Below are 9194 nucleotides of genomic sequence, written 5' to 3' on the forward strand. Positions count from 1 at the left end.
CAACACCAGCCTCTCTCCACCTCCCACAATCCTCCTGCTCTTGAGGCCGATTGGCTGGGTCACGTGGGCGGAGCCAAAAAAGTCCCCCAATGAGCAGCTCCGTGGTCTGAAAGGGCAGGGAAACAGCCCAATGAGCATCACTGCAGAGGAGCCAATCAGCTAGATGTTGCTGGGGCCGCTGTGAGCCAATCATCAGCCGGCAGTCTGAAAGGGCGGGGAAACAGCTCAATGAGCCAATGAGCATCACCACAGAGGAGCCAATCAGCTAGATGTTGCTGTGCCGCTGTGAGCCAATCATCAGCCGGCAGCTGGAAGTTTGCTGGGGCCCCTTCCGCTGTGGCTCTCAACATCGGGGAATTCATTGGCAGTGTTTTAGTCCTCCATGCTGAGGAGGGCTGAGGGATAAACAGAATCTTGCCCCCTTTACAGGGCCTGGCCCATCCTCAGAGGAGGGGAAGGTGGGCGTGGGGTGGCGAGGGAATCTGGCTCCTGGGTGGTTGTTACAGTGCAGAAAGGAAGCAGAAAAGGCTGCCATGTGAGTTAGGGGCCCTGGAGCAAAACATCACAAAGGTCTGCCACCTTTAGATCACAGTCCCAGAAATAGCCCTGGCTTTTTGTAGGTCCTGAGCGGAGGTGCTCAGATGCAGGTTTAGGAAGGCCAGCCTCCCTTGGGGGAGGGAATGGGTAGTCACTCTGCCTGGGGACATCACAGACAGGCAGACCCAGAGTCAAGGTGCCCCCTGGTTCTTTCCAGCTGTGTAGCTATGGGAATTTAATGTCCCTCAGCCTCATTTCCTGATTCTGTAGAATAAAGATGAACACGGAACCAACCTCAGGTCTGTTGTGGCATCTGAATTCAGTGACACAGGTAGATTCCAGAGTAAGGTAGGAAACACGCCCTCAACCTGTGTTACCCCACCAGTCATGTCCATGTGACAAAGGTGGTGCTGGACTGATTAGTCTCACAGGCTGGGTGTAGGTTCCTGTTCTGTGGGGCATCTAAAAGGAAAGATTCTTATTTCAGTGGTGACCTTGAGCTAGCTCCCTGCCCAAAGCCTTCCTGAGGAGTCAAATGCAGCTGGTGGTACTTAGGATGTCAGCCCATTCCCACGGCTATAACCAAGTACCACAGACTGAATGGTTGATAAAGAGCAGAAATTTAGTCCTCACAGTTTTGGAGGCTGAAAGTCTGAGATCAGGTTCTGGTGAAGGGTCCTCTTCTGAGTTATAGAAGGCTGACTTCTCATTGAGTTCTCCACTGGCCGAAAGAGGGTTAGAGAGTTCTCTCATTACTTTCATAATGGTACTAATTCCACTCATGAGGGTTCACCTGCCAAAGGCCCACTTCCTAATACCATCACTTTGGGTTAGGATCTCAACATGGATTTGCATTTAACTTATAGGGTTTGTCACACTGCATGGTACACAATTATGCTCATAGACAGTAGGTGCCCTTATTGTGGTGGTGGTGGTTGACACCATCATTGTTGTAAGGCAGCCCTGCTTTGGGATCCAGGTGAACAAAGGTAACAAGAATGGGCAGGAGACTCTCTCCTCTTTGGAGGAGCTCAATCATGGCTCGGGTAACAACTATAAGGTCAGATGGAGTTGGCCTTACCTGTCAGAAAACTCCTCAGTGAGTATCACACTGGAACTTGAAATGATAGGTTTCTTTCTCTTGTAGTGAATAGTACTAATTTGATATTCAATTACATTATTTTTTGATATGCAATTACATTATTTATGTTTTCAGTCATGTTTAAGTGTTATTTAAACGATCCAGCCATCACCTTACTCAAGTGATAAAGTCTTAGCACACTTTTCCTAGTAGGAAATATAATAGAACTGACTCCTATTTGAATGCATTAGAAAGCTCATATCATGACTCAGGCAGTATTCTTACTAAAAACTTCTCAACAGAAACCCACCAACTCTACACCTGACATCCAATTTACCACAAAGATAAAGGATAGAGAGACAAGTTATTGACATGATGGAATAATTAGAACACAGGTCATTTGGGCTTAAGTTGTGGCTCAGTGGCAGAGTACTTGCCTGGCATGTGTGAGGCACTGGGTTCAATTCTTAGCACCATATAAAAATAAATTAATTAAATAAAGATCCACTGACAACTTGTGTGTTTGTGTGTGTGTGTGTGTGTGATTTAAAAAGAATATAGGTCATTCTATAAGAAGTAGACCCGGACTCTTCAAGGAGTCACTGTCACGAGGGGCAGAAGTGGAAGGGGGACTATCCTATTCCTGCTACTTAAAGTGGAGTCCTGGATCATCATCAGCATCCCACAACTGTGAAGTTTGTTAGACTCTCAGGCCCCACTCAGATGGCTGGAGTCAGAATCTGCCTTTTAACAAGATCCCCAGGTGATCCACATGTGCACTAAGGATTGAGAAGCTCTGTTCCGGATGGCCAGAGACCTAGCCATCAATGGCAGAGGGTAAACCTTTATTGGATTTTGGTTTAGGGGTGGGGGTAAAGGCATAAGAGCTAATTGGGGAACTTTGCATGTGGATTTGGTGTTGAGTGATGTTATAATATTTAGTGATTCATCCTGGAGAGTTTAGGGATGAAGCACCATCCTACAGCTTACTTCAAGGAACAAGTAGGTATGTATGTAGTTTGTTCAGACAGAAGGAGAAAGAGAGAGAGTGCTAATATGGTAAAATGTTAGGTAGAACCATATATTTTTCTTTATAATCTTCTTTTAATTGAGACTTCTATCTCAGAAGTACTGATAGACAGCCCTATTTCTGTTATACGACCATGTGTTCATGAGCTGCTGACCTAGTAACTTTGAATTCCTTGAGGTAGCAAATCTCCTCCTTTATTGAGTATGTGACTTTCCAAGCCCAAATATTCTGGGGATATTTAAAATCAAAATGGAGATGATGAAATACATCAGATTCATAATATTGATACTTTCATGTTAAATTTTAGAATAATCTTGTCAGAGTTTTCAAGATGGTAGAATAGAGCAGGTCGCTTTCCTTGCTGATCCATGGCATGAAACCGAGAAAGCAGATAGTAGCTTTTCCACAAGGTAGATGAACAAAATAAGGGTGGGGAGAACTTTACTGGAATTTAAAACTGGACAATCAAAGCAGATCCGGGACTAAGGAGGTTGGCTATAATAAAATAAGGAAGAAATCCCCAGCCACACAGCCATTGCCGTGGTCAGGCCAGAAGCACCAGCCAGAGGTGTCCCTCCATGAGCATAGTGGAAGGATAAGGGAATTAAAGGGACTCCTGTTTTTAGGAGGCCCGAGGTGTGTCTGGGTATGAAGCTTTTAGGACATTGCCTGACAAACCTAAAAGGTGTCCTGCACAATATCCTTATGTGGAAAAGAAGCCACCATCTCTTCTAGCAGTGTGCTGAGGACAAAGGAAGGAGCCATTGTGCAGCCACACCATGGGGGCTGGCAGCTGAGAGAGCCAATACCTGGCAAACCCAAGTTTGGCCCAAAATATAGGCCCAGTAAGCACACACTGCACGACATAGAATGTGCTTAAGTGACCAGGAGAAAATCAAACATAGAGAGAGGTGGAAACCCACCAGCTCTACCCCTCCCCTTCCAATCCAGCTGCTTGCAGGACCTGCTGGGAGAGACACATCTGGCCCAGAACTCAGAAGGGCATGGGTGGGAGAAGTTGTTTGGAGACCTGTTTTTGAGTATTCAAATTGAGACCTGGAAGTGTGGGGTATACAGGTGACATAGGGGACTAAGAATTGGCTCCCCTACCACACAAGTGGAACCCAGGGTGCCCAGCTGAGGGCACCCAGACAGGTACTGAACAGGACTTTGGCACTGGGTGTGGGGCCCTGCACCTCCAAGAATACTATACCTAGCAATATTAAGCTTCAGAACTGATGATGAAATTAAAACCTTCCATGATCTCTGGGTTACAGTCTTCCAGCATGGACCAGCAAGTATTGTTATGGAGGTGCACTGATTTAAAATCTCCAGACCAATTGGCATTCAGTGAAGAGCCTGGAGCCCACCTAAGCCTAAACCCTGCCTCCAGGAATTCCACCTATGGGATTACCTCTCTCACTCCAGCAATCCAGACAGTGGAGCATCACACTCCAGATGGCCCCACCTAAAATTACCGAGAAGAGAAACTGATAATCTTTTGAACTCAAATGGAAACAATTCTGACTTTTCATTCAGGTTTTTTTTTTCTTTAAAAAAATTATTTTCCCTGTTTAATTATGGCCTTAATGGTACATGGGCATCAATATATATTCGTATTTGTTTTTTTCTCATTCTAGCATTTTTAAGCCAGTTATTTTTGATGGATTATTTTTGGAGGACTAGGATGTTTGATTAATACATTTTAGTTTTGTTTTGTATTCTTTCATTTTTACTTTTAATTTTTTTAAAAAATTTACTATGTATATTTTTTCTCTTACCTGTTTCCCTTGATTCTCTCTTTTCTTCAATAAACAGCCAATCTCTATTGCTCTCTCTTTCATTCTTCCTTTAATTTTTTACTTTTATCTTCTCTCCTCTTCCCTCATAATCATCACATCCTGTATAACTTCTGTTCTCTCCCTGTTCACCATTTGAAATTGTAAACCCTTTTGTAAACTTGCTGTTTTTATTGTAAGCCATAAATGATCATATCATTTCTGTCTATTATGATAATTAACACTGTAAACATCATAGTAGGAACTATTTGATTTAATGCTATATATTGTTTGCGTGGTTGTTGTGATTACTTGTCTCTCCCTAAACAGTGAGATACTGGAAACCTTGAGGGACACTATAAGTCCACATGGTAGAAACTCTAAGGCCCCAGATCCATACTGTTAGATTGGAAGACACAAAAGCATCATTAAAAATCAAGGGAACAAATCACCCCAAACAAACCATGATATTCTAATAATAGATTTCATTGACACCACAGTGGAAGAAATGTCAGAGAGGGACTTTAGAATGTACATACTTAAACTGATCTGTGAAGTAAAGAACAGTGTGAGTGGAATCAGAGATAAAATACAGGAAGTGAAAGATCACTTCAATAAAGAGACAGAGATTCTGAAAGAAAAGCAAAAGCAGAAATCTGTGAAATGAAGAAATCAATAAGCCAAATTAAAAATTCAAATGAAAGCCTTACCAATACGACTAGATCAATTGGAAGGCAGAGTTTCAGGCAATGAAGACAAAATATATAATCTTGAAAACAAAGCTGACCATGGAAAAAGTTGTTGAGACCATGAACAGAATGTGCAAGAAATATGGGAAAAAAACACATTCAAGATTTATTGGGATAGCTGAAGGCTTAGAGATACAAATCAAAGGAATACACAAAAATTTCAATAAAATAATATCAGACATTTTCCCAAACCTAAAAATGAAATGAAAAATCAAATACAGGAGGCTTATACGACTCAAAATATACAAAATTACAACAGACCCACAATGAGGCATATTATTAAAAATGCCTAACATTCAGGAAATGATTGAATTTTTAAGACTGCCAGAGAAAACAAACAAGTAACATTTAGAGGGAAACCAATCTGCAGCTCAGTTGATCTCTTAATTCAGACCCTGAAAGCTAGGAGGTCTTGGAATAATATATATCAAGTTCTGAAAGAAAATGAATGCCAGCCAAGAATACTACACCCAGCAAAATTAAGCTTCAGAACTGATGATGAAATTAAAACTTTCGTGATAAAAAAAAATTCGAAACTAGAAAGCTTGCACTACAAAACATATTCAACAAGCTATTTCATGAAGATGAAATGAAAAATAAAAGTGAAAACCAGCAGGAACTACACTACTAGGAACTACACTAAAAGAACAATAAATCAATGTAGAAAGACTAATTCAAATTAAAAACCATAAATAAATAAAAATGCAGGGAATAAAAAATCCTATCTCAATAGCATTGAATGTAAATGGCCTAAACTCATCAATCAAAAGACATAGACTGGCAGATTGGATTTTTTTTAAAAAAGGTGCAAAAGTATACTGTTACCAAGAGACTAACCTCATAGGCAACAACATCCACAGAATAAAGGTAAAAGGATGGGAAAAAACATCATTCACTTGGATCTCATAAATAAGCTGGGGTTTCTACCCTCATATCAGATAAAGTGGACTTCAAGCTAAAGTTAATTAGAAGGAACAAAGAAGAACATTTCATACTGCTTAAGAGAATTGTACAGGTGGGAGGGAAAGGGAGAGAGAAGGGAAATTGCATGTAAATGGAAGGAGACCCTCATCGTTATACAAAATTACATATAAGAGGAGGTGAAGGGAAAGGGGGGAAAAACAAGGGAGAGAAATGAAGTACAGTAGATGGGGTAGAGAGAGAAGATGGGAGGGGAGGGGAGGGGAGGGGGATATAGAGGATAGGAAAGACAGCAGAATACAACAGACAATAGTATAGCAGTATGTAAAAATGTGGATGTGTAACTGATGTGATTCTGCAATCTGTATACAGGGGAAAAATGGGAGTTCATAACCCACTTGAATCAAACGTATGAAATATGATATGTCAAGAGCTATGTAATGTTTTGAACAACTAATAAAAAAGAGAATTGTACATCGAGACATAACAATGTTAAATATTTATGACCCAAACAATGGAGTATCTATGAACATCAAACAAACCTTACTCAATTTTCAGAAGCAAATAGATCACAACACAAAAATGCTGAGTAACTTTAATACACCTCTCTCAACACTGGATAGATCCTCCAAACAAAAACTAAATAAAGAAGCTATAGACCTAAAAATACAATTAATAATTTAGACTTAACAGACATATATAGAATATTTCATCCATCAATGACTGAAAACACTTTCTTCTCAGCAGCACATGGATCCTTCTCTAAAATAGACCATATCTTAGGCCACAAAGCAACTCTTGGCAAATACAAAAGAATAGAGACAATATGTTGCATCCTATCAGATCATAATGTAATGAAATTAGAAATCAATGACAAAATAAAAAAATAGAAGCTACTCTAACACCTAGAGACTAAATAATGTGCTACTGAATGACTAATTGATAGCAGAATAAATCATGGATGAAATGAAAAAAAGTACAGAGTGTGTCATGAACCATCCATGGGCTGTGTGTGAGCTATGCACATTTGAGCATATGAAGAAACTGGTCTGGCATTGCATGCAAGTGTGCTTTTCCTCTTGCTCTGCCTATGATCCCACACAGCACCTGAGATGGGTGTGACTTGCCAAGATGTCAATCAATCTGCTGACTACAAGACATCACCAAGCAAGACTCCTACTCTTTGCTTTATTTGGGTGGAATAGTCTATCGAATATCTTTTCCCCAATAATAGTGGGGTTCCAGGTGTGCTCTCTCTCTTGCTCCTTCCAGCGCTATCCAGCATGGAGTTGACCCTTGGGGTCACTGAGGCAGTCCCACCCTTGAAACTCATGCTTGTGTTTTGTGTGGTTTCTTCTCCTTATTCTCAGCTTATTGCTGCAGCCAGCTCCTTTGAACCCAGCTCATCTTGCCAGCCCGGCCAGCTGGCGACAGTGGTGGTAAATAAGAACACCAATACAACATATCAAAATCTCTGGGACAGTATGAAGGCAGTGCAAAGAGGAAAGTTCATGGCCTTGAGCTCATTCATTAAAAGAATAGAAAGTCAACAAATAAATAACTTAATATTACATATCAAAACCCTAGAAAAAAAGAACAACTCAACACCAAAAGTTGTAGAAGACAGGAAATAATTAAAATCAGAGCTGAAATTAATGACATTGAAACAAAAGAAACAATCCAAAAAATTGAAAAAACAGAAAGTTAGTTCTTTCTTTGAGAAAATCAAAACATTGATAAACCCTTAGCCAAGCTCACAAAGAGAAAGAGAGAAAATTCAAATTACTAAAATTCATGATGAAAAAGGAACTATCACCACAGACACTACTGAAATACAGAAGATAATCAGAAACTATTTAAAAAATTTATACTCTAATAAAACAATAAATCTTGAAGAAATCAACAGATTTCTAGAGTCATATGACCTACCCAAATTGAATTAGGACATAGAAAATTTAAACAGATCAATTTCAAGCAATGAAATTGAAGATGGTATCAAAAGCCTACCAAGAAAGAAAAGCCCAAGACCAGATTCTCAGCTGAGTTCTACCAGACCTTCAAAGAACTAACACCAATCCTCCTTAAATTATTCCATGATGTAGAAAAAGAGGGAATCCTTCCATGCTCACTCTATGAAGCTAGTATCACTCTACTACTAAAACCAGACAAAAACACAACAAGAAAGAAAATTTCAAACTACATTTCAAAGTACATAAACAATGTACTTCATCACATCAATAGACTTAAAAAACAAGAATCACACGATTATCTCAATAGATGCAGAAAAAGTATTTGACAAAATACAGCACCTCTTCGTATTCAAAACACTAGAAAAACTAGAGTTAGCAGAAACATATCTCAACATTGTAAAAGCTATCTATGCTAAACCCAAGGCCAACATCACTCTAAATGGAGAAAAATGAAAACACTCTCTCTAAAAACTGAAACAAAACAGGGATGTCCTCTTTTACCACTTCTATTCAACATAATCTTGGAAAATCTAGCCAGAGCAATTAGACAGAAGAAAAAAATTAAAGTGTTACACATAGGAAAAGAAGAACTCAAATTATCACTATTTTCTGATGACATGAGTCTATATTTAGCAGACCCTCCCTGCAAAAAAAAAAAAAAAAAAAAAAAAAAAAAAAACCTACCAGAGCGTTGGGGTTGTGGCTCAGTAGTAAAACACTTGACTAGTATATGTGAGACCCTGGGTTGGATTCTCAGCACCACATATAAATAAATAAAACAAATGTGCGTTGACAACTAAAAAAATATTTTAAAAAAACACCACTAGAAAATTCTTGAACTCATAAATGAATTTGGCAAAGTAGCAGGATATAAAATTAACACTCACAAATCAATTGTGTTCCTATGCATCAGCGATGAATCCACTGAAAGAGAAATTGGGAAAACTATCCCATTCACAATAGCCTCAAGAAAATAAAATATTTGGGAATCAATCTAACAAAAGAGGTGAAAGACCTTTACAATGAAAACTAAAGAACACTAAAGAAATAAATTGAAGACCTTAGAAGATGGAAAGATCTCCCATTCTCTTGGATAGGCAGAATTAATCTTGTCAAAATGGCCATACC

The sequence above is a fragment of the Marmota monax genome, unplaced genomic scaffold, assembly GCF_021218885.2.
Source record: "Marmota monax isolate L192 unplaced genomic scaffold, Marmota_monax_Labrador192_F-V1.1 WCK01_AAM20220418_F8-fsc00114, whole genome shotgun sequence".
NCBI classification, from domain to species: Eukaryota; Metazoa; Chordata; class Mammalia; order Rodentia; family Sciuridae; genus Marmota; species Marmota monax.